The sequence below is a fragment of the Lygodium microphyllum genome, chromosome 18 (genome assembly GCF_053477565.2).
Source record: "Lygodium microphyllum isolate KBCC chromosome 18, Lygodium_microphyllum_v1.1.10, whole genome shotgun sequence".
Lineage (NCBI taxonomy): Eukaryota > Viridiplantae > Streptophyta > Polypodiopsida > Schizaeales > Lygodiaceae > Lygodium > Lygodium microphyllum.
The window spans coordinates 54,614,106-54,641,157 of NC_141152.1; positions in this window are offsets into that span (position 1 = coordinate 54,614,106).

Here is a 27,052-nt window from a genome sequence, read left to right on the forward strand (position 1 = left end):
TTATTACCAGGGCTCATACACAAAGTGGATTCTTTGTGTGAGAAGTCGATGGGGACGCCTATCCTTTTCGGGCGTTTTGTTAATTTTATGTGTACATGGGTGATTCCATAGCTGGTGGTTTCACAAAATACATATTTAAATTAATAAACATTTATGAGTTTAGAGTGCGCACTCGTGATAAATTAAGGTTAGGATTGATTTCTAACCAATTTATTTATGTAGCTAAAGACTGCTAGGTATTCACTTTTGTCGGTTTAATTGTATTATTTTTCTAACAATTGTGAATGCTTCAGTTGATGTGTAGAGCAAGTAGCGGTGGTAGTGGAAAGCATTGGAGGATAGCGTGTATTCAAATTATCATCAATATTTTTAATGGGCGTGTATCTTAGGCATGGCGCCTATATTTTGTCGCGCTTATTTATCTAAGTGCTTGATATTTATTTATTATGCGCATGGGCGCACGATTTAAATACTTGTATTAGACATTGTATTTGGGTACCGCCTGACTTCTTGGGCGCCCATTAGCTTTAATCCTTTATTGGCACAAAAGCAAACTCAAAAGCTAAAGCGTGCTATTTTGTAATTTGGGCTATTATTTGAGCTTGAAGATGAATAATATATGAAATACATGCTTTATGGAGCGCTCACACAAGGCATGGGGGAGATTGCACCCAATTGGTCTCTTGTTCATGTCGTGCAAGCTTTCTACATTGATTTGTGTGCAAAAAGTAGAGTTCTTTTGTTCTTGGGAACCTTTTGATGCTCACTATGCGCATATACGGCGATCGATCTATGCACCAGATTGAGGTTGCATCGAGGTTGCTGGGCCCTAGCAATGATATGCTGACCTGCTTTGTCTGCCCATGGATCATGACACACAATGGGATAGGCGTAGCCTCCCCATCGAGTGTCTCGACACCGAACAATCCCAATGGAATCAATGGCTCATTTGATGAACTAGAGGATGGCTTCTGTCTAGGGAAATTGACAAAGAGATGAGTGATTCCACATCAGCACATCTTAGGTCATCTTTATGTCTATTTGCTTGCTCTCTCTCTAGGTAGCGCGAAGAAACGTGTCCTAGGTGATACACGATTGGCTCTTGTGTCTACCCTCCTAGGCCCCTGCCTCTCCCTCTACCTAATGCCATCACTGGCCCTTGTCGATAGTCCATAAGGATTGCATTGCCTTCTTCATTGTACGACACATAAGCGTGTACATAAGGCTCATCGTTGTTTAACTCCTCCACATAGTGTACTGGAGCGTCACTCGGTGGATGGGTTACATAAGGTCTAGGTGGTTTAGGGATGCATGTAGGGTTTATCTCCATCCTAGGGATGGTCGGCTTAGCGTCATTAGGCACTGAGAGGGCCAATGGGGCTCCCCTTCCAAGAAAGTTTGACGGCCTATTTGCAAGATAGGGTTGACTGTAAGATTGTGAGTATGGGAGTCTCCAAGGTAATCAACAATGCATGGCATCATGGCCAAACTTACCATAGTTAGTGCAAAGTTGTGATGACCGAGGGTCTTGACACTCGGCTAGCAAGTGGTTTCCACCACAATACACACATTGGACATGTGGGCGAGCTGGTCGTGTTATCATCTCCTACAATTTGGCTATGTCCATCTTCATCTCTGCTAGCTCTTGCCCTGAATTAGTGCCCTTCCCTTTATCCTGAGCACTCAAGCCTGATCTCTCGGTTGTTGGTGTTGAAGCTCTCCCAGGATTCCTAGTGCTGGACTCTTCTCAATTAGAGCTCCTAGAGCTTCTCTCCTTGAGTTGGTTGTCCACTAATAGCTTCCTCAAAGACCTTGCGAGCACATTTCGTTGTAGGCTTGAGTTGCCTACCAAGGCTTTGCAGAGCTCTTCACTTCATATTCCATTAATGAATACCATGGACACTGCTCTTTCGGTTGGTCTCTTGCCCATAGGGATTCTCTTGAAGAGGCTCTTCACATGGGTTATGTAATCTTGAGTGTCCTCTTTCTCTCTCTACTTGATGTTGATGAGTCGCACTAGCAAGTTGTCGGAGTATCTTGGTTTGGAGAATCTCTTAATGAAGAGATTTTCTAGGTCATTGAAATTGGCTCGCTGAGTAGCATCTAAACTCATGTACTAGAGTCCTACCCTTATCACCTAAGCATAGACCGAAAACTTGTGAGAGTTGAGTAAGATCAATGAGGCCATTGGCCTCATAGACATGCTTGAACTGCTCCACAAAGCTATACGGGTCGTCGTTCGCTTGGTATTTGTCTAGCTGCTTTGCTACTATGGGAATTTTTTATTGGATTTTAGAGACTTAGCTGACTCCTAACCCTGCTAGTAGCAATGTTGCTAATGTTGCTACACTCTGCTCCACTGTCATGTTATCTAGCAATCACTTCGTTAGAAGCGCACTTAGCGTGAGGTCACCTTCTAGTGCTCTCTCACTCTCGTCCAATTTGTGCCTATTAGGGCTAGCACTCGCTGGATCTCTCGCATTTCCATGCTTTGGTGTAAACTCTTAGTCTGCCAATCTTGGTTGTACGTGAGTATGCCTTGCAGAGCTTTGTGTGCTAGCTTTCTCCCCTCCTCAAGATCCGTTATGATGTCCTTCGTAGGTCTACCGCAGTATTTTAACCAGGTTTGAGCATCATATTTGCTCACTAACTGTTGAATCGCCTCAGGAAATTCTCATAGGTCAAGTTGTTCATTGCTTCTACAACCTGAGTTGCCCTCTTCCATGCCTAAGATTTTCTATTCTGCTAAGTTGTCAATCAGGTGAATGAGGTTGGGTAGATTTTCTATTCTGCCAAGTTGTCAATCAGGTGAATGAGGTCGGGTAGATCTACTTGACTAATAGTGTCGGTCCTTGCTGCGTTAGGCTTTCCAGTTGTGTTCTTTGCTTGGTCCTACCTTTGGGGATTCAATCACCCGTCTATGTCTTGGGATCTTCTCGTACTAGTGGGTTCCTTCAAGTTTTTATGTTTGAGTGAGTTCCTTGTTAATTACAAACACTCCTCAACTTACCCTCACTCCATGTGTGTGTGTGCGCATACTCTTTTCTGTGCACTGTGTGCAATCAAGCTTTTGGCTCTTTCCAAGTGGATCTCAAGTGCTGGAAAAAAGTATGAGTGCGACGACAAGATGACTATTTAGCTTCCACACTCCCACTTATGCGCATGGCCTGATGGGGCTCTAAGCTCGATTCCTAGCCTTCCTTGCCGCTCCTTAGGGTCTACGCTATGTCATCCAGCTTGTTCAGGGTCAATTTGGGGTCTTACAATCAACCTACAACACTAAGCATGTCAAGGTCATGGAAATGTGCTCTTGCACGGTTCTTGGCCGTTCGGCCATAATTTCTAGGCCTATAACTGTTTGTAAGGCGGCGTTCCGGTGTGGGTCACACTCTTTGATCATTGTTCTGGGTTTGTCAAATTTCTAGATTTTCTCTCTTAGGCTATGTCCGATTTACCAGAGTCCGATTTTGAAAATTAGACGTTTGATTTACTAGTGTTCGGTTCTAGGAATTAGACAGGGTAAGGTCCGATTGTCACGATTAGACAAGGTGTGTCTGATCGGATAGCATGGGGTGGTCTTATTTGAATAATTTCGATTCTTGAAATCAGATAGGGGTGCTCGGTTTGATTCTATGGTTCGGTGGTCGCGATCGGACAACGTGGTATGTTCTATTTCCTCTTGTCTGATTCTCAGAATCGGAAAGGGATGGGTTGTCCGAGTGATGATGTGGTAGGTCCAATCCTAAGAGTCCACTTTTCTAAATCAGACAAAGTCTTTGGTCTGAGCGCCCGATTCTGGGAATTAGACACTGGAAAGTCTGTCCAATTCAGCCGGCCGAAACATGCATCGACTGTGATTTGATGAAAATATCCACACTCGAGCTATAATCCCTACATGACAGATGATATTTAATACCGAGAAGTGCTTAAAAATAGCCAAAAATTTTGAATTTCAGGGGAAAAATAGACTTCGTCAAAGGCGGTGGTGTCAATCAGTACGATTTTAAGCAGCAATGCCCGGAAAAGGCTTAAAAGACCTACTGGACGATAGTTGATGAATTTTCATAATTACTTAGCATGTTAGAAGGAACCCTGGGAGATGCTCGATAGCGGAGGACTTCAAGACAAACACCCTGGATTTTTCGGACTACAATTTGGACACCGGACGTGTAAGAGGGAGTGCCCGGGAGGCCAAGGATCAAAGGCAAGTGGGAAGGGACTTAATAAGTCCAAGAGTTATGACCTTTGGGGGACTCCCTTTAGGGAGCCCCCCAAAAAAAAAGAATTTGTGGGGGGGGGGGGGGGGGAGGCATCGTTTTTTTCGCGCCGTGCAAGAAGAGGACGCCATCATGCCAATGATTGAGAGAGGCTATGGGGGCTGTAAGCATCCCCCCCAATCGATCTGATACATGATCTACACTTGATCTTTGCTCCCCATCGCTCCAGACCGCACGTCAAATGGTTGCCCAATTATGGAGATCAGATTTCAGTCTTTCTCTCTCCTCCCTCTCTCTCTTGCAAGGGGCAATTCCTACGTGTGAAGAAGAATGAAGCCCGGTTGGTGAATGCTTGTCCGACACGGTATCGGGTTGCTTTCAAACCGAAGGTGGGCAGAAGATGGCAGTGTGGAGGCGGGTTGAGCATCAAACAGGGCTAGGTTTGCAGACCCGCAACAAGTTTCAAAACCCGAAATGATTTAAAAAAATACAATGTGACAATATTTTTACAAAGAAAATGGCTATTTTTTCACATTTGAGAGGGTTAATAATGTTCTTATGGGCTGAAAATTGATGGACATGTTGTTTGCTGCTGGTTTTAGACTTTCATAATAAAAAACTCAAGGAAATAAATGGGAAAAACCTAAAAAGCATGGTTTTTAGAGGAAAAATGGGGTTTTTGGGCTTTAAATCGGAAAAGCGTGAAACAAAACACCAATAAAATCTATATGGTTGTTGTCCAAGGAACCAATAGCCAAAGCTCTGAAATAATGCTAATTATCTTCAATTTTTATTGATAAAAATCAAGTAAAAATAGGGAAAATTCTTTTTAAAAGGGAAAAAAATAGGGAACAGATGATAAAAATTATGGAAAATTATGGATGTGTCTGTGAGTGTATAATGAGGATAAAGCATGAGGGTTTGCCTCAAATTATCCCCATTTATATGTTTTTGTGAGTATTTACTGCTTATTTAGTGCGAAATATATATGAAAGCACCCCTTTACCTATGCAACGAGGCAAAACCTTAAGCGGTAGGGGAGGAGGGGAGTTTGAGTGCTGAAATATCATACAAAATCTGATGTATTTGTGGCATTATTCATATAGGATGACGTTGAGTTAAATAAAGGGAAGTACAGCACGAGTGTAAGGCTCGGTGACTTCTCTCATCGCAGTAATTATGCGTTAGTGTATGGAAACATGAAAAGAACGGATTCGCACAATGCACGAGGCTATTTTCCAAATTTTTGAGCACTTAAGCATATACACATTTGCATCAAGCATTGTTAAATGATATCAATTACGAGCTCTTGGATGCATAGCACTTGGTTTCTTTAGGACTTGACCCACGTAGAGAGAGTGAGCAACTCGGCTGTAGGTCTAAACAGTGGGTCCAAGGGGATGGATAAGTGAGGATAAGTGCATTCTTGGAACGATAAATATATTGGCACTAAGAGGGGAGTTTTTTTCGAATGTGTCTATATGTGGAAGCAGCGCATCGAGGGGCCAATCCCCAAGATGTGGGAGAGCTGCAGTAGGGCCTTGACAATCAGCTCTGCTGGTGGGGTGCAATTGTGTCTATGATATGTGGCCTTTATTGCCGATATATGTATAATATTCCTCTGAGGAGATAGGAAAGGGAATATTCGTTGGATTACAGACTATAAACGCGCAGTGATTAGTGTTTAGGATAGTGTATCCCTCGACAGACTCTTCTGGTCCACAAGGCCGTGTGGTGGGATTGTCTATTGAGGGCATGAGGTCCGGCTACTGCCCGCCGGCTAGTGCCCGGCCCATTTTAGGTCCCATCAGTGGTGCGTCTGTCGCGAGCCGCCAACAAGTGGTGGTTCTCGAATCTAGGGTTTCTAGGGACCAAATAGTTGGTTTATGTCCTCTGACAAGGACGGTCAAGCCAAAATACAAAAAATAGAACGTGCTCAGAGGGCTAGACGGTGGTTGGAGATCATAAGTCGTTATTCTCCTCAAAGGAGCAGCCCGTTGCGCATAAGTGGCAGTGGTTCTAGTAACCTAAGTATTACAACTAGCTCTTCGAGTGCAAGTGGAAGTCTTAGTACTTCCCTACTTCGAGTTAATCAACCCACAACAAGTGGGGGTGTAGTTTTACCTACACAAACTCATGTTGTCAATCTGGTTGTAGCCATGGCACAACCTATCGCAATTCTAGCAGGGACGCCAGATTTGCCGACATTAGGAGCATCGTTGCTCATTTTCCATGGGTTAGCAGAAGAAGATGGAGAACTCCACATTAAGGAGTTTCAAATACTCATGTTTAATTATCAAATCCAAGACGAAGGACACCTAATGATGCTCTTCAACATGATGTTAAAAGGAAGAGCGACAGTATGGTACCACGGTCTCGAAGCCGGAACCATAACTAGCAGTGCCCAATTCTTTACGACTTTCCGTAGAGAGTTTGCTCCTGAGAAGGGTGGACAATATTGGTTGCATGCCTTGAATATAAAACGCCAAGAGCCAAATGAGAATTTCCATGCCTATGCCAAGAAATTAAAGCAAGTTCTTCGTAAACTAAATACTTATATCCCCATCCCAGCGGCTGCCTAATTACAATATTTCCTACATGGATTGGATTTTAATATCCAGGTGCAGCTGAGTAGTGTTGCTTTGGCCGACATTGACTGTTATTACCCAAGCAGAAGGAGTAGAGTCGTGCTTGCAAGAGGCTTATGCAACAAGGATAAATTGGAATGGTAATAACTTGGCCTTGACAAATGGGAGTCAAGGGGATCCCATGTCAAACGCGAATGGGAGAGGAGGGATCATGCCGAATTTGCCTATGTTACCAGCTCCTCCTAGCATGACTATGCCCATGGCTAGTCAGGCGGCCTCACTAAATAGTGGGGGCCAAACAATGAATCCTAATGTTGTCCCAGTAGGTCAATGACCAATCCCTAATCAAGTGGTTAGGCCTATGGGACGACAAATTGACAATCGCGGCTACGAGTCGAGTGCCTCTAATGTCCTTGGTGAAGTTAAGGACATGATGAAGCACTACACCAATATGATCTCTGAACAGTATCGACAAATAGTTGTGGATGTCAATTTCCTTAAGAAGCAATAGAATTTGATAGGGAGTCGACGGCTTGAAGAGGGTGGCCCCTCAAGATTCAACTGTAAGTGGTGTGGTGACCAACATTTCCCTAGGAATTGCCCGAATGTCAAATGTGATATTTGTGGAAAGTCTGGCCACTTAGCTGCTACCTGTTGGAGTAAGATTAGTTCTCTCCAACAAGGAAGTAAACAACCCGGTCCAATTAATCATCGTGCACAAGGAAATAATCTCCAGCAAGATGAGGGACCAAGACAAATACTGCAACGAGGAAAGGCTATTGTAGAGGAGTTGCCTCATGGTAGTGGAGGTAGCCTTATTGAGGCTGTACATGTCAATGATGCTGAAACTTCTAATCTAGAGCCATAACAAGAGGGAAAAAGATTAAAGAGGGTGATAAAGGAATTGTAAAACCTATCAAGGAAAACCCTAAGCAAGATGTTAGGGAAAAGCGAGTCCTGAATCTGGATATGGAAGGTTGACCTCTAAGGCCTATTGACAGTAATATGGATCCCAAGAAGGATAGAGAGGTGCCAAGAAAGAAGACGAAAGTAAAAAAAGAGGCACCAACGACCAAAGGAAAGAATGGTTTGGCGCGAGAAGAAAACTTTGGCTAATTACCATAACTTTGACCTAGCAAGTTCTCTTTGCGAAGTCAAACCAGATGTGAATCTCCTGCAATTGATTAAACTTTCTCTAGGAGTATGCAAGGAATTCAAGAAAATCTTGCGTATCAAGTATATAGTAGAACCTTTGGCATAGCTAGAGTGGGAGAAGATTGGTTTGATCATGCTGAAAAGCATTGTCCTAGGGTTCTAGAGTATGTGGATGGAATATTAGTGGAGCACGCTATCGTGGACACTCGATCCTCCATCAATATCATAAGTTCAGACTTGATGGAGTGGCTAGGTCTTGAAATTCAAAAAGATAGCTCCACGCTTCTTAGGATGGTGGATGATAGTCTAAGATAACCGGAAGGTTGCATCACTAAAGTCCACCTTACTGTTGCAAGTGTGGAATGCTATCTGGACTTTAGGGTGATAAGGTTTGCAGGATATCCTAGCTATCGAGTTTTGCTAGGAAGGCCTTGGATTTTACGAACAGACTGTCAAGTTGATATACCCGCTGGTTGAGTGATTTTAGGTCGAGGTGCCCATTGTGTAATAGTGGATGCTTACCTCGAGTCTCCTTAGAGTGAGAGAGCTCCTTTATCCTCCACTGAACTAGAAACAGTAGATGATCCATCTAATAGTGAAACGTCATCGAGCGATGGATCTAAGGAAGGGTCCACTACAAAGAATATTTATAAGATAACCTTGAATGAGCCGATAGAGCCTCATGATCGAATAAGAGAAGCGGATGTTATTGAGCTAGAACTTGGTATGCCAAATGATTCGCAACCAATCAAATCGGGTTCTATGCTAATTTGGAAGAGAGAGAGGACTATGTGTCCTTGATTCAGGAGTTCCGCGACATCTTTGCTTGGAGCTATGATAAACTTTGGGGTATTCCTCCCAGTCTAGTTGTGCATACTATTCCTGTAAAGGAAGGTACCCGCCCTATATGTCAGAAAGTAAGGCATATACCTTTTGAATTAAGGGACGGGTTGTTCGAGGAACTACAGAAGTTGTAGAAAGAAGGTTTGATCTTCCCTCTTCAGCATACTGAATGGTGCTCACCAGTTGTGACCGAGAAGAAGAAGAATAATCAGATCCGGCTTTGCATAGATTTTAGAGAGTTGAATAAGAAAATTGTTAAAGATTACTACCCGTTGCCATTTATTGACCAAATTTTGGATCAACTAGCAAGGATGAAAATCTATTCATTTATGGACTGCTTTGTAGGGTATAACCAAATAGCAATTGCTAAGCAGCAAGACAAGCTAAAAACAACGTTTATTACTATCTTCGATACCTTTGCGTACCATGTGATGGCATTTGAGTTATGTAATGCACCAGGTTCATGGCAGAGAACAGCCAACAAGACCTTTGGTGACATTTCCCCTGTTGAGAAATCAAATGATGTATGCTCCAGAATGCTCTAGGAAGAGATGTCCAAAATCCCATAAACATAGAGAGGAAAAGTGGCAATATCCAAAAGCTATATAAGCATGTACATGAAACTCATTTCAATGTAATGGTACTATCATTTGTGTCACTCAAGACTGTCTTTATGAGTCCAAGCTAATCTATCTTGGAACCTAATTCACTTGAGTTACAATCCCTCATTCTGATAATGTATTGTGTGTTTGACTTGCGTCCACCATAGCTAGCTAGCTCTAGATCCATTTCTCAACATGGTATCAGAGCCTTGGCTAAGCTAGTTAGCTAGTGTGTGTCCTTTCTCAATCTCCTTCCTTATCATCTCCTATATCCCTCAACACCATCACTGAGGCTGATTTACAAACATTATAATGGGCCTCTATTCAATTGCTTCAACATAAGGTTTTGGTACTTCAAAAGAAAGCCATAGAAGAGAAAGAAGAAGAGGGCTTCTGTTGCTTCAAAAGAAAGCCATAGAAGAGAAAGAAGAAGAGGGCTTATGTTGCAAACAAGTTTTTGATCACAGTCAACTACTTTATCTTAGAGCCAGCTGTGGCACACCACACTCTCAAGGAACCTTCAGAGCCTGGTGAATCGTGATCGAGATCAGAGATTTGATATGTGGCAAGGAAGAAAATGAAGAAGAGATCTATCACTACCACCTACTGTTGCTGAAAAGGAAGCTCAAACTCTCAGTCAACAACATGCAACGACGTGCTCATAGTTAGTATCACATGGAAGGTTCATGTTGAGGGGCTTGTCCAAAGCTCTCGCCAAGGGAAGTGGCACCGCATTGCAAATCTGTCTATGCTTTGACTAGATGTTGCCGAAGAGTCTGGCGCATAAAAGATATCTATGACTGCAAGTCATAGATATGTGCAAGTAGATGGACCTCATAAGACCAATCATCTAGCTTTTGCAGTCCTTGGTAACAAGGCCAAGCTCTAGGGCATCGCAAATGTCTCTGGCATCCAAGTACCGGCCTGAATTGATGGCATCATGTAAGGGGCTATGTCTACATCCTCATGGCTCCAGCTCAGCTGTGCAGAGCATGACATTCAACGCAGCTCCTAATTCAATCAATCATCAGCGAGATCAATGGAAATATTTTTTTAAAAATCTTTCCTTTAGGCTATAAAGTCTTTCATAAAGTCCATTCACACCTCCTTCTCCAAAACCACTCCATTCACAAGCCTATTTCACAACCAAATTGCCCTCACATTTAACTAGCTTTTATACTATATGTATCTCAACTTGGCTTGAACTAAAAGTTAATACTCTTATCAAAAATCCTAAGAGGTTACTTGTGATTAGAGTGTCTATTGAACTCCTATTCTTGTAAGGGATTAGACATTTCCCAAGTACACTTGTGGTAAGACCTTCCCACAAGAAATGATTTGCTTGCACTATGCACAAAAGTCACAATTATCAAATCCCTTGTAAATCTCAATCTTCTTGTAAAAGGATAGACATTGCCCGAGAGTTCTCATGGTAAGACCTCCTACTAAGATGACTGAAGTGGAACATATAGCAAAGTTAAATGGTGAAGGCTTCCATGCCTGGAAGGAGAAGACCATGTACCATCTTATGCGGAAAGACTTGTGGGACTTGTTTGAAGATGATGCTGATAACAAAAAGGAGGATGATGAAGATGGGTTCGTTGAAGAAGACCAGTTCAAAACCAAAGAATGGAAGAAGATGAATAACAAGGCACTAGGCATCATTGCCTGGGGACTAAGTGATGATGTACTACATCATATGTTTGGCATTAGAAATGCTAGAATCGCTTGGGAGGAACTTGACAGAATGTTTGGTACCCAAGCAAAGAACTCAAAGGTAAAACTACTCATACAGTTTTATAAACTAGATATCAAAGACAGTGCTTCTATGACCATGCACATTAACAAGTTCAAGAGCCTAAAAACCTAGCTTGCAACTCTTAAGAAGAATATTGATGAAGATGAACCAATAGTCGTACTACTTGCAAGTGTAAACAAGGATCCATATGAAAACCTTGTGTCCACTCTAAGTAATGTTCCAAGTCTCTCACTCAAAGATATTGAGCACTCACTGCTTGATGGAGAAAGAAAATTTAAAAGCAAAGATGTAAAAGAGACCAGCTCAAGGGAAAACCTCTTATACACTAGAGGAGCTACTGGACCCAAGGGAAGAGGTCAAGGATTCAACACTGACAATAGGAGTCAAATGACATGTCATTATTGTGGTAAAACTGGTCATATTGTCAGTGAATGCTTCCATAAGAAAAGAGCACAGTAGATGCAGAATGACCACCACCAAAGTCAATTCGTGAATGAAGAAGAAGAAAAAGATACTTTCGCTACCATCAATAACTTTGACAAATTGTTTTAAGGAATTTGTTCCCATAGTGGATATTGTAAAAACCCTACCAAAAATGTAAAGTTTCAAGCCTTAACTTGACTAGACTGCTAAAGAGCTAGTTTCCTGAGCCATGCCATCATGTAGGGGGGGCAGAAGCTAGTAAAGGTAGAGACTCATCATTTGAGGGGGGGTGTTGAGAAATCAAATGATGTATGCTCCAGAATGCTCTAGGAAGAGATGTCCAAAATCCCATAAGCATAGAGAGGAAAAGTGATAATATCCAAAAGCTATATAAGCATGTACTTGACACTCATTTCAATGTAATGGTACTATCAATTGTGTCAATCAAGACTGTCTTTATGAGTCCAAGCTAATCTATCTTGGAACCTAATTCACTTGAGTTACAATCCCTCATTCTGATAATGTATTGTGTATTTGACTTGCATCCACCATAGCTAGCTAACTCTAGATCCATGTTTCTCAACACCCCTGAGGAGTTGAAAGTATTCATTGATGATCTGGGGGCAGCCACCGTAAGGGATAGACAATTAATCATCTTATGGAAATGTTTTGAGCATTGCAGACAATTCTATATAGCTCTCAACCCACGGAAGTGCGTCTTTGGAGTCCCTTATAGGCTCTTGTTAGGTCATGTGGTCAGTTCCGTAGGGATTGCGAGACTAATCCTGAAAAGATCAAGGTCATAGTCTCCATGATTCCACTGCATACTCCAAAGAAAGTGCAGAGCTTTCTATCATCGGTAGGGTATTATCAGAGGTTTATCAATGCCTTGGCAGAAAGAATATTGCCACTGACAAACCTATTGTCCTTTAATTGTCAGTTTTCATGGAGTGATGCTTGCAAAGTATCTTTTGACGATGTAAAGCACGAGCTTGACAAAGCACCTATTTTAAAAGCACCAAAAAGGGGTGAAATGTTCTATATATTTTCAGTAGCAACTATGTATAGTATCAGCTGCTATTTGGCCCAAATTTGGGAGGAAAAGTGGTACCATTCGATAGCTTTTGCTAGTCGGAAGCTGGGCATATCGGAAATTAACTACACCTATATAGAGAATTTGTGCCTTGCAATGGTATTTGTGACCAAGAAGTTCAAGCACTATATTCTTTATGAGAGGGTGGTTTTTAATACGAAGGTGAAAGGGCTTCGATTGTTGTTGAATAAGTTACAACCGCCTGATCATTTAGCAAAGTGGTTAATCACTTTGCAAGAGTTTGATTACAAGATTAAGAGCAAGTCGTCGAAGCTTTAGGGCATTTTCGAGTGTCTTGTGGATTTCGAAGAGCCAAAAGAGATCGTGGCTGAAGGAAGTGACATAGAAACATTGTTTAAGATTGATACAGCGTCTATTCCCTCCAGGTATGCTGCTATAACACATTATCTTTCTATGAGAGAGACAAGAGCTACTCTATCAAAACCCGAGAAGAGGAAGATTAAACAACAGGCATTGAAATTTTCCTTGATTGACGGGACATTATATTGGCAAGGTGTTAATGATATCTATCGCCGATGTGTGATGCCTGACAAGGTTCCCTTTATTTTGGAAGAGCGCCATGACTTCGCTTTTGGAGGGCGCTTTGCTGGGCGGTTGACGGCACAGAAGGCTTTACGAGCTGGTTATTGGTGGCCATCCATTTTCTAGGATTCATTTGACTATGTTAAGAGATGTGATACATGTCAGAGACATGACAGTCGAGAGAATAGGAAGCGTCAACTTATGCCTATTATGGCTATCCTTCCATTTGAGAAGTGGGGCATCGATTTTGTGGGACCTATTACCTCGTCATCTACTACTAAGAAAAGATACATTATAGTAGCAAACTGATTACTTTACAAAGTGGTCAGAAGCACGGGCGACGAGGCAGGACAATGCAAAAGAGACTGCTAGCTTCCTACTTGACCAGATCATCTGCCGTTTTGGTCCCCCAAAGGAAATAGTATCGGACCGTGGAACTCATTTTTTTGAATAAGGTAATTAGAAGCCTGACTGAAGCATGGAGCATTAAGCATAAAAAGGTGACCCCCTATAATTTGCAAGCCAATGGACAGTTTGAAAGTACCAATAAGTAGCTTGTGGGTATCCTATCCAAGATAGTCTCTGAAAAGAAACGAGACTGGGATACAAAATTATATGTGGCAGTTTGGGCGTATAATACGACATTTAAACAAGCCACTGGCCACACCCCATTCAAATTGGTTTACGGGGAGGAGTGTGTCTTGCCCTTAGAAATTGAGTTGTTGACCATAAGATTCGCAATCAATCATTCTTTGGGTGATGAAGATGCCTTATTTGAGCCGTTTACGACTGTAGCCCACTTGGATGAGCTCAAATTGCAGAGTTTGTTGCACCAGGAGGTAGCTAAACGTCGCATGAAGCGGTTGCATGATCTAAAGGTGAAGAAGTATACCTTTAAAAAAGGGCAATTAGTTATGTATTACGATACACGTAGAGAGCTATTTCCAGGAAAGTTGGAACCTAGATGGGATGGCCCTTATAAGATAGTCCAGATAGGTAAAAATAAGTCCACGGTTTTATTAGTTGATCTACAAGGAGTGGAATTTAAGAATAAGGTTAATATTAATAAGATTAAACCTTATTATTTCTAAAAATGCTAACATGCTAAATGCATTGCATGTCCATGCTGGGGCTGATTTGAGACCTGCAGGAGAGCTTAAATTGGTGGATGGGGCAATTAATCCCTTATTTGGAGCACCCATATCTAGAGCAAAGATATCATCAGGGGAGACTTATCTGGTGGAGCAAGGGATACAAAGTGGTTGAGCAAGAAGATGGTACCTTTGTGTGGGAGATTAAAGTTTTCTACCATCACTATTTACAAATCTTGACAAGCATCCCTGTTGAGTTTAATGAAGAAGGTGGGATGGAGCCGTTAGTTCATCCTCTAAATATATTGAATTTTGATCATCATGCTTATGAATAGAAGAGATCCTACTGGCTAGCTGTGTAAACCCATTGTGGACATACACGTCATACTTTGATGGAGCGTCCAGGGGGCCTAATAGAAAAGGGAGTGTTGGACCGAGATCCCCGATGTAGAGTTACAATGAAATTAGTTGCTTATCTTGGGGTGGGATTCACTAACAACGGCAAAGTATGAAGCCCTGATTATGGGATTGAATATTGCCAAGAAAGGTGGCATTAGGCGGTTGTTAGTAAAAGGGGATTCCCAGCTAATCTTAAATCAACTTAATGGGACATATATAGTCCGGAATCCTCTCCTTTGTATGTATCATCTCACTGCTATAACCCTACTTGATAATTTGAGAGCATATCTCTTCAGCTCATTCCACGTTATTGGAATCAGTTTACGGATTCATTAGCCAATTTTGCTTATAAGGAGGACCTCTTTTTCAACTATGGTCCTAGTCCGGCTGTTGTTATTGATAATGAGACGGGACCTGGTCCCTTGTGGGGAATGTTATCAAACCATGCGTTATATGGCAGGCAATGGTTGATATGGGTAATGAGAAGAGTAGCCGAGACCCATCTACCCATAGGTTGATTCGATGACATGTTATGTGTACGCCTCTTGCTGTATATGTAGGAGGTATGGGTCATAACTTGATGCATTTAGTTTAGGGCTGAGCGCCCTGTCTTCCTCTTGGAGTGGAGTGCGTGTTTGTATATCTTCCTTCTTCCAAGGAGGGATCTATATGAGTAGGTTTGCTTTATTTCTTTAGGCCAAGAGGGCTAGTTGTTTTCAGGCCAAGAGGGCCAGCTGCTTTAAATTTGGTAATGTCTACTTTCTTTAGAGGGCCATTCGTTTGTTTGGTGCAAGTACAGTCAATGGTTTTTTGTTGTAGTTATTGCATCATACAGGTTCACGAAGTTGCTGGAGGGAGCCTTTGCTGCAAAGGAGCTTCTTGTGGCCATTCCAAGTGGTTTCGTCCCCTTTCCAAATCTTTTCCCTTAAGCAATTAATGATATATGTGCATATAAGGGTTCCTTTCTTTTATTTGTTGGGGGCTGACACTCGAGGCGTGAAGTCCCAGGATTAGGCTCTGTATGTCTGGGGAAGGTCTGAGTAGTCATTGCCTCCTACAAGGCATTGCCAGGCATTGTAAGACTTATTTTAGATGGGAATTCTAGTGACCCTGTTCTGCTGACCTGCTAGGCGGCCGTTCTAGGAGTTCCTGTTAGTTGTGAGGCAGTTAGAGAAGCCTATTAAAATAATGATGGAAAGAGACAAAACCCTAAATATCTGAAAGACAATATATGAATATACGGAGGTGTGTAAAAAGGGGTTCTAACCCATATAAAAATAGAAATTGAAAGAAAGAACAATCCTTGAGCTATTGTTTATACCTTGCAAAGGCCTGGTAGGTTCTTGGGGACGAGTCAGACCCAGGGCCAATGCCTTGTCTTCCTAGGGGTAGCATCTAGCTGAAAAACAAAGAATATAAGAAGGTTGGAGTGAAAATAAAAGTGAGCGTTAGAAAAGGATTAAGTGTTGCCTTGTGCGGGCTTGGTAGGTTCTTGGGTACGGAGACAGGACCTAAGGCCAATGCCTTGCTCTCCTTGGGTTGCTACGCTCAGCTCCCTCCTTTTTACACTCCTGAGTATGGAAAATAAGAGGCTAAATACCCAATGTGCTAAAGATAATATTTGTTGATCAGGCTATAGGAATCCTCACCTAGTAGGAGCTCCTAGTTGCGTTGTCCTTAGTTATGTAGGTAGTCCAGACCACCACTGAGGATGACCTCTTTGATGGTTCTTGTTAGCTTGGTTGTGTGGGAGAAGTTGGTTAGTGACTAGCTTTCAACTTTCTGTCAGATTATGCTAGACCGACTCCTCATGGATTTCATGCCTTAGTTTTGACAAGGGGGTAGGGTGAGAGATGTGATGTGTTTTGTTGTGGATCTATTTTGTATTAGCTTGATGCTCTTTGTGGTTGTATTTATGTGCAGATTTGTTCGTGGGATTCGAAGGGCTGAGTCGCCCTATCCCATGGTCGCCAATGATAGATAATTTTTTATGTCGAGAAGTGCTTAAAAATAGCCAAAAATTTTGAATTTCAGGGAAAAAATAGACTTTGTCGAAGGCAGCGGTGGCAATCAGTATGATTTTAAGCGGTGAAAAAATAGACTTCGCCAAAAAAGATTTAAAAGACCCACTGGATGACAATTGATGAATTTTCATAATTATTTGGCATGTCAGGCAAGACCCTGGGAGATGCCTGGCAGTGGAGGACTTCAAGACGGATGGCCCAAGTTTTTCGGACTACAATTTGGACACAGGACGCGGAAGAGGAGTGCCCGAGAGGCCAAGGATCAAAGGCAAGTGGGAAGGGACTTAATAAGTCCAAGAGTTATGACCTAAAGGGAGCCCCCAAAAAAAAAGAATTTGTGGGGGGGGGGGGGGGGGCATTGTTATTTTCGCACCGTGCGGGAAGAGGGCGCCATCATGCAATGATTGAGAGAGGCTATGGGGGCTATAAGCAACCCCCCAATTGATCTGATACATGATCTACACTTGATCTTCACTCCCCATCACTCCAGACCATGCGTCAAATGGCTGCCTGGTTATGGAGATCAAATTTCAATATTTCTCTTTCCTCCCTCTCTCTCCTGCAAGGGGCAAATCCTGTGTGTCAAGAAGAATGAAGACCGGTTGGTGAATGCTCGTCCGGTGCAGTACCGGATTGCTTCCAAACCGAAGGTGGGCTGAAGATGGTAGTGTTGAGGCAGGATGAGCATCAAACGGGGCCTGGTTTGCAGACCCACAACAAGTTTCAATACCCCAAATGATTAAAAAAATACACGGTAACGACATTTTTACAAAGAAAATGGCTCTTTTTTCGCATTTGAGGGGGTTAATAATGTTCTTATGGGCTGAAAATTGATGGACATGTTGTTTGCTGCTGGTTTTAGTCTTTCATAATAAAAAAATCAAAAAATATGCACTTAAAGTGTGGAAAATCAATGGAAAAACCCGAAAAGCATGGTTTTTAGAGAAAAAATGGGATTTTTGGGCTTAAATTCAAAAAAGCATGAAACAAAACACCAATAAAATCTACATGGTTGCTGTCCAAGGAACCAAGAGCCATAGCTCTGGAATAATGCTAATTTTCTTCTATTTTTATTGATAAAAAATAAGGAAAAATACTTTTTAAAAGGAAAAAAAAAAGGGAACGCACAAGGAAAATTATGGATGTGTCTGTGAGTGTATAATAAGGATAAAGCATGAGGGTTTGCCTCAGGTTATCTCCATTTATATGTTTTTGTGAGTATTTACTGCTTATTTTGTGTGAAATACAAATGAAATCACCCCTTTACCTATGCAACGAGGCAAAACCTTAAGCAGTAGGGGAGGAGGGGAGTTTGAGTGCTGAAATATCATATAAAATCTGATGTATTTGTGGCATTATTCATATAGGATGACGTTGAGTTAAATAAAGGGAAGTACAGCACGAGTGTAAGGCTCGGTGACTTCTCTCATCGCAATAATTATGCGTTAGTGTATGGAAACATGAAAAGAACGGATTTGCACAATGCACGAGGCTATTTTCCAAATTTTTGAGCACTTAAGCATATACACATTTGCATCAAGCATTGTTAAATGGTATCAATTACAAGCTCTTGGATGCATAGCACTTGGTTTCTTTAGGACTTGACCCACACTTTGATTTACACATGAGACACATCAGGGTTGTACTATGATGCACAAGAATAGGTAATTGAAAATGATAGATTTCATCTCAAATATTCGAAGATGGAGTTTGTAAAGTGCATGTATCAAGAGAAGTAAATTGCATCTAGTTGCTATGCCATAAAATCCATACATAGCATAAGCAGCATATAAGAATCCAAGGTATTGTTGACTCCCCTTTTCTTGTAAATAATAGATATGTTTTTCACCCCATTGAAGGTATGTTGTAGCTTGCACGCTTGACGGATGGCATGGTAAGTGATCTAGCCTAAAGGAAATTCATCCTAGGAACTCTAGATCCTTGCTCAAGCTCTTGCTAATAGCACGAACTAATAGCTCATATTTAATAGATTGGGATCTTGATAATGTGTGTAGTTAGTACAAACAATGGTCCTAAGGATTAAAGTTAAGATGCCTTGAGATCCATCTAATAACCACTATGTTTATGAATCCAACTCGAGCTTAGGCTAGACACAAACAACAACCCTAGGCCTCAAAGGCAAGTGGAGAGCCCAAGGATTAGGAAATCCTAAGTCAAAGTAAAGGACAATACTTTTATACTTGTTGGAAAGAATGTTAGATTGTCGATCAATGTAAGTGACCAATAGAACTTACATCTTTTATGGTTGTATGAGACCATAACATATGCCTTAGCCGAAGGAAGGGAGTGTTAAGTAAAATTTTGAATCGTATCGCTCTTAGATCCCAAGGGGGAGAGAGCATATGTGGATGGAAATGTTATCGCGTCTATTCTTGCATTGTTTGGAAAAATACAATTGGTTTTGTTGATTGATCAAACAACATCCAAAATGCTTTTACATTCAACTAATTATTGGAATGTTGTTTGGATGATTATTCCAAGTGCTTGTGATTGATGATAAATTCATGGCAGGAGTCTATGATGACAAGTTGCCATGGGAATAAAGGAATGTTTTCTGAAAGATGATATTAGGGCCGAATGCCTTGTTTGTGCTTGATTCTTAACTAGATTAATCAAGGAAGGATATTTTGCACGGGTGGATCACCTCCAAGATCGCACCACGGATCAACGTGAAAAGAGCATTGCTCGATTCATGGGCCGAAGGTGGAGTGGTGTAAAGGCCAACCACAGGAATGGTGTTTCACTCCTAGATAGCTTGTGGGTCAGATGGAGCTCTGGACACCCTTGCGAAGTCCAGAACGTAGTTGAGGACCTCTGTGGCCCCAACGTCTATGGCATTGGAAGATCCTATTTTAGATAAAGGATGGAAATTGTGATGCCATGTGATTTGGACTAGTTACTTCTGCAGGGGAGAAGGGATATATAATTTCTCATGTATGGGCAGGGGACAAAGATTAACCTAAAGATAAGTTAAGACTTTTTTGAATTTTTTGTCAAAACGAGCGCTTATTCTGTATTCATGTCAGTGCCATAAATTACACGAACAGACTATGTTCCCTAAAAGGCTTAATTAAGGAAGCTAACTTTAAATGTCATACATAATTGTGGTAGGACCTAATTAAATAACTAAAGAATGCCTATTGAGGGAAGCGAGTGGGCAAAACCCCCCACGGGTCTGTCATATGATAGGGTGGTCCCAGAGAACTAGGAGGCTTCTCACAAGGTCAAACCCTTAGGAATTGTTAAATTTAGAACCCTGATTTATGTCATTTTAGGGACCAAAATGGGGCTATGCCCTACGGGTAGAGAGGTTGAGCAATGCATCCCTCTCATTTCCCATTCTCTTTGAACCAAGTGTGTCATGGATTTGCTTCGACTTGGGTACTTTTGCGTAAAGTAGGATATACAAGACCTGATGCTAGAATGTTGTCAGGAGACCTTGACCACTAGGAACCCAAATTTCAAGTCGATCCCAGTGGGTTCGGCCGTGAACATTCTGTTGTGAGGCAGAGTCGAGAAACCCTAAGCAACAAACCCGGTAACATTCCATGGGAGTGTCGGGTAGTGATGCTTAGATTCATATCTTGATAGACCATTAAAAATGTGCCTGGATAGCTGATAGGTGGGTACATTACAATTGTTATCAAAGGAAAACTTCATAATGATATGTGATTGATTAATGTATGATTTGTAGACATATCCTAAATAGAGTAACCTAAGCGGTATGGCTTTATTTTTAGGCACCTTTTGCACCCATGAATACTGATATGCAAGAGAAGAAATTCCTTCTCAAGTAGATTAAGGCACTCGAGTTGGCTGGAAAAGGAATAGACATTGCAACGGAGGCGGAGATATGGATTGAGTCAATGAATTATTATTTCTCTACTACACAAAACTGCTCCTACCAATCAAGTAATGATAGCCAAACTTAAGTTAGTTTGTCAAAATCAGATATATCAAATACAATAAGTTATTGTTTTAAAAGACCGCATGCTTATGAGTGGTCAGAGTGTCGCAACCAATGCATGATGGGTCCTACCCCACAGGTTTCAAAATGAAACCCCCAGTTTCTTTTGAGATGAGGACATCTCAAGTTCTCTAAGGGGGAGAGGGTGTAATACGATGAGGAAGAAGAAGTGGAAGATGATGATGAATAAAATGAAGACAATGATGATGATGCCGATGAAGGGGAGGCCATGTGGCCTACTACCCCTGGCTCCCTCGACTAGCAACCGCCATGCAAATGGCAACAGGTGGTGGACACCACCACCACTACTCCACTTTTCCCCACCTTTCCCCACTATAAAACACCCCCCGCATCAAAGAAGAAAAGGGCGCCTTGATGGTGCAAGGGTAGAGAGAGAGAGAGAGAGAGAGAGAGAGAGAGAGAGAGAGAGAGAGAGAGAGAGAGAGAGAGAGAGAGAGAGAGAGAGAGAGAGAGAGAGAGAGAGAGAGAGAGAGAGAACATTCTAGAAGGTTTCTCCTTCTTTTTCCCTCCTTAGAGGGTGACCACACGCACTTATTCTTTTCCCCTTTCCTGCAAGGTTATTCACTACCCCACAAGCCTACTTTCCCCCCGATTGGCCCCCGCTATTTGAAAAAGAGGTAGTTGAAGTCTTACGGGGATTGCCCTTAAAGAGAGAAAGGTCGAGAATGGCTCCCAAGCGAAGAATGGTGAGTGCCGGTGGCAATCTCACAATCTGCAACAAAGCCTTGAGCGAGGGTGTCACTGCCAATACAACTACGGTACCTGATGTAAATAATACATTACTGAGTTGTTAGCTGCTTACTTTGATTTATGCATGAGACACATCAAGGCTATACTATGCTGCACAAGAATAGGTCATTGAAAATGATAGATTTCATCTCAAATATTCGAAGATGGAGTTTGCAAAGTGCATGTATCAAGAGAAGTAAATTACATCTAGTTGTTATGCCATAAAATCCATACATAGCATAAGCAGCATATAAGATTCCAAGGTATTGTTGACTCCCCTTTTCTTGTAAATAATATATATTTTTTTCACCCCATTGAAGGTATGTTGTAGCTTGCAAGCTTGACAGATGGCATGGTAAGCGATCTGGCCTAAAGGAATTTCATCCTAGTAACTCTAGATCCTTGCCCAAGCTCTTGCTAATAGCACGAGCTGATAGCTCATATTTATTAGATCAGAATCTTAATTATGTGCATTATTATTACAAATAATGGTCCTAAGGATTAAAGCTAAGATGCCTTGAGATCCATATGATAACTACTATGTTTATCAATCCAACTTGGGGTTAGGCTAAACACAAACAACAACCCTAGACCGCAAAAAGCAAGTGGAGAGCCCAAGGATTAGGAAACCCTAAGTCAAAGTAAAGGCCAATATTTTTATACTTGCTGGGAACAATGTTAGATTGTCAATCAATGTAAGTGACCAATAGAACTTACATATTTTATAGTTGTATGAGACCTTAACATATGCCTTAGCCAAAGGAAGGGGGTGTTAAGTAAAATTTTGCATAGTATCGCTCTTAGATCCTAAGGGAGAGAGAGAATACGTGGATGGAAATGTTATCGTATCTATTCTTGCATTGTTTGGAAATATATAATTAGTTCTGTTGGTTGATCAAACAACATCCTAAATGCTTTTACATTCAATTGATTGTTGGAATGTCGTTTTGATGATTATTCCAAGTGCTTGTGATTGATGGTGCCATGTGATTTGGACCAGGTACTTCTACAGGGAAGAAGGGATATATAATTTCTCATGTATGGGTAGGGGACAAAGATTAACCTGAAGATAAGTTAAGGAACTTGTTTGAATTTGTTGTCAAAAGGACATCTTATTCAGTATTCATATCGGTGCCATAAATTACGCGAACGGACCATGTTTCCTAAAAGGCTTAATTAAGGAAGCTGACTTTAAATGCCACACATAATTGTGGTAGGACCTAATTAAATACCTAAAGAACACCTATTGAGGGAAGCGGATGGGCGAAATCTCCCAAGGGTCTGTCATACGGCAAGGTGGTCCTAGAGAACTGGGAGACTTCTCACAAGGTTTTACCAATGTCATCATTAGGAATTGTTAGGTTAGAACCCCGATTCATGTCGTTTTAGGGGACCGGAATGGGGCTATGCCGCACTATGGGTAGAGAGGTTGAGAGATGCATCCCTCTCTTTTCACATTCTCTTTGAACCAAGTGCGGCATGGATCTGCTTTGGCTTTGGTACCTCTGCATAAAGTAGGATATCCGGGACTAGATGCTAGAATGTTGTCAAGAGACCTTGACCACTAGGAACCCAAATTTCAGGTCGATCCCAGTGGGTTTTCAAGAATCGCATGGTGGGGGGATTTGCTCAAGATGCTGCATCGAACACACAGAATGCATAAGGAGAAGCTCACTCAAGAGAAAAGAAGAGAGATAGAGGCCAAAACGTTTTCTTGCTGGTCTCTTCTTCTTCTTCCACACACTCTACAATGTATACAAAGTATAGATAAGATACAACATAAAGGAAAGTGGCCTACTAAGTCAAACAATGCATAACCGACTACACTAGTCGACTAGCGCTATAACTATGCCAGCTGTAAATAGGTGTAACAACCTGAATATAATAAGTAATGAGTCAGTGGCCATGTGAGAGTCATAATGACCACCGACATGCTACGTGTAGACGTGTGGACCCATCTAACCAGGAGGTCCATCATCAATGTCCGCATGTGTTGAGCTTGTCATCTCAACACTCCCCCTCAAGCTCAACTGTATCTCTACAACTCCAAGTAAGCTTTGAAACTTTTGAAGCTTCTCTGTACCCAATGCCTTTGTGAAGATGTCAGCTATCTGATCCTGTGTGCTGACATACACCAAGTCAATCTCACCTGTTAGTACCTTCTCTCTCACAAAGTAGTAGTATACCTCAATATGTTTTGTCTTGGCATGGAACACAAGGTTCCTAGCCAACTGTATACTTCTCATGTTGTCACAATAAATGATAACTAGACCTTCCACTTGCACATCTAAATCAGCCAATAACTTTTGCAGCCATACTACCTCACATGCTGCAATAGCAGCACCTCCATACTCAGCCTCTATACTCAACAAAGCAATTGTAGATTTCTTTTTACTACTCCAAGTAACTGCTGCACTACCAAGAGAGCACATGTATCCACTGGTAGATCTTCTATCAGACATACTACCAGCCCAATCTGCATCTGTGTATCCAAACACTTGTACATCTGTACCTGCCTCATAGAAAAGTCCATAATGTAATGTGGACTTCACATATCTCAATATGGATCTGACTGCATCCAAATGTGGCTTTCTAGGTACTTGCATAAACTGACCCACAAGACCAACAACGTAGCTCAAGTCTGGCCTTGTAATGGTCATGTAGATCAAACTCCCCACTATCCTCCTGAACATAGTAGGGTCTTCTATCTCATCCCCAACATCAGCACTCAACTTTACATTCTGCTCCAACGGGACTGAAAGTGGTTTGCATGCTGTCATACCATACTTGGACAACATATCCAAGCCATACTGTCTTTGGGATAGCCATATACCATCATCACATCTGATCACCTCAATGCCAAGGAAGTACATTAGCTCACCTAAATCCTTCATCTCAAACTTCTTCTTCAAAAAGTCCTTGACTTCAGCAATCCCACTATCACTATCACCTGTAATAATCAAGTCATCCACATAGATGACTATGATGACCAAACCTGCATCTCCCTTTCTCACATAAAGTGAGTGATCATCATTAGAAACATAAAAGCCAATATTGACAAGATACTCTCTAATCTTGTCAGACCATGCTCTAGGTGCTTGCTTGAGCCCATAGAGCACCTTCTTCAATCTGCACACATACGTGGGATGCTCTAAATCTTCATAACCTACTGGCTAATCCATATACACTTCTTCCTATAAATCACCATGCAAGAAGGCATTCTTCACATCCATTTGCTGCAACCTCCAACCTTTGGCTGTTGCCAAAGCAATCACACACCTGAAAGTTGTCATCCTAGCAACTGGACTGAAGGTTTCTTCATAATCTATGCCATATGTCTGGGCATAGCCTTTTGCAATCAGCCTAGCTTTGTACCTACTAACATAACCATCTGCATTGTGCTTAATCTTATAAAACCACTTACATCCAATAGCTTTCTTGCCTTTCGGCAATGATACTAGATCCCAAGTCTTATTGGCCTCTAATGCAGCCATCTCCTCATCCATTGTTGCATCCCAATGAGTATGATCAACAACATCCTCAAAACAAGTGGGCTCAACATCCTCAACTAGTTTCACCATATAAGTATAATGGTGAGCTACATAACCTTCAAAACCAAATCTTTTAATAGGATATCTGACCCTGCTAGATCTGCGTACCACCGGATCACTCAATGGAGCCTTTACATTACTATGAGCTCTCTGTACACTTGGTGTCCTGACAGAAGGAATACCAAGTTCATCATCCAAGCTCTCTAAGCCACTGGAGTCTCCATCAAGAACTGCATCAATGCCATCTGACACTTTATTCTTTCCTTTGTCTTTACCTGTAGTGCTACTAGATGCACCTGAAGATGTAGAGCTACTCCTTAGTCTCCCAGACCAAGGACTACCAGATGATGCCTCTGGTCCACTAAGAGTTCGTGATTTTTACTTTTCAGCCTGCACATGAGTGTCATGATCATCATCATCATCCAATGCATCACCACTAGATGCATACCAACTGCTCATTTAATCAAAGATGACATCCCTGCTCACTTTGAACTTACATGTGATAGGGTTATAACAACGATACCCTTTTTGCTCTAAAGAGTATCCAATAAAGACACACTTTTGAGCCTGTGGATTCAGTTTCTTTCGCAACTCATCTGACACATGAACATATGCAATACAGCCAAACACTTTCAAGTGTGAGACATTAGGCTTCTTACCTGTAAAACATTCTTCGGGGGTTATACCATGAACTGCAGCTGTGGGAGTTCTATTCATAATATAAACAATAGTATGAACAGCCTCAGACCAAAAATGCTTAGGCATATTCTTTTTAGCCATCAAGGCATGTGCAGCTTCTGCAATATGCATGTTTTTCCTTTCTGCAACCCCATTTTGATGTGGGGTTTATCTGCATGTGAACTATCTCTTTATCCCATGAGACCTCAGAAAATCACTGAACTCATTCGAGAGGTAATCTCCCCCTCCATCTGACCTCAAGCACTTTACTTTCAAGCCTGTTTCTCTTTCAACTGCAGGCTTGAAAGTTCTAAAGTGCTCAAACACTTCACTCTTTTCCTTCATAAAATATACCCATAGCTTTCTAGAATAATCATCAATGAATGTGACAAAGTATGAAATACCTCCAAGAGATACATTTTGTGTAGGCCCCCAAATATCTGTATGCATAACATCAAGGATATTTATGCTTACATCTCTGTCATGTGAAAAGGGTTGTCTTGCCTGCTTACCAAACTGACATGCTTCGGATACCTTATGAAATTCTGCAATTCTAAATGCAAGCAAACCTGTAACCAACCCTTTGAACTGCATTAATTTCAACCTTTGTACATTTTCATGTCCAATGCATTTGTGCCAAATTTCAATATCTGCAACAACACCTTTTCCTTTAGCATACATAGCAGCATTCATAGTAGGAATTCCAGCATCCAGAGTAAACATATGTCCAACTCTACTTCCCTTTGCAACCAACCTGCACTTGTCATTGAAGTCTTCTACAAAGTAGCCCTTTGCATTAAATCTGACTTGCAGCCCTTGCTCTACCATCTGACCGATTGACACCAAGTTCATTGTAATAGATGGCACATGTAATATATTTGAAAGACTCTTTGTCTTACCATCATGCAAGGACAAGGGAACTTTTCCAATGTGTGAGATTGGGTGGCATGAATCATCACCCGTCTGCACATAACCTGTATTTTGCAAATCCTGCATCAACCATTCTGCATGGCTGGTCATATGATTGGATGCACCTGAATCAACATACCAAACATCATCATGTGTTCCCTTTCCTGTAACAGCATTCAACATATGCTGCATAACAAACAAACGTTCATTTTTGTCTTCATTCCGTCGTGAAGACGATGCATAGTTTCCTTGCTGCAACTTACCACTACGAATATCATCTTTCTTAGCATAACGTTGGGCTGCAATATGACTTATTTTGCCACAGTAGTGACACACAATACCAGAGTTATTAGAACCTCTATTCTGCCATCCACCTCTTCCTCTAAAGCTCCCCCTGCCTCTAAAGTTACCATGACCTCTTGAAACCTGCATATCGCCA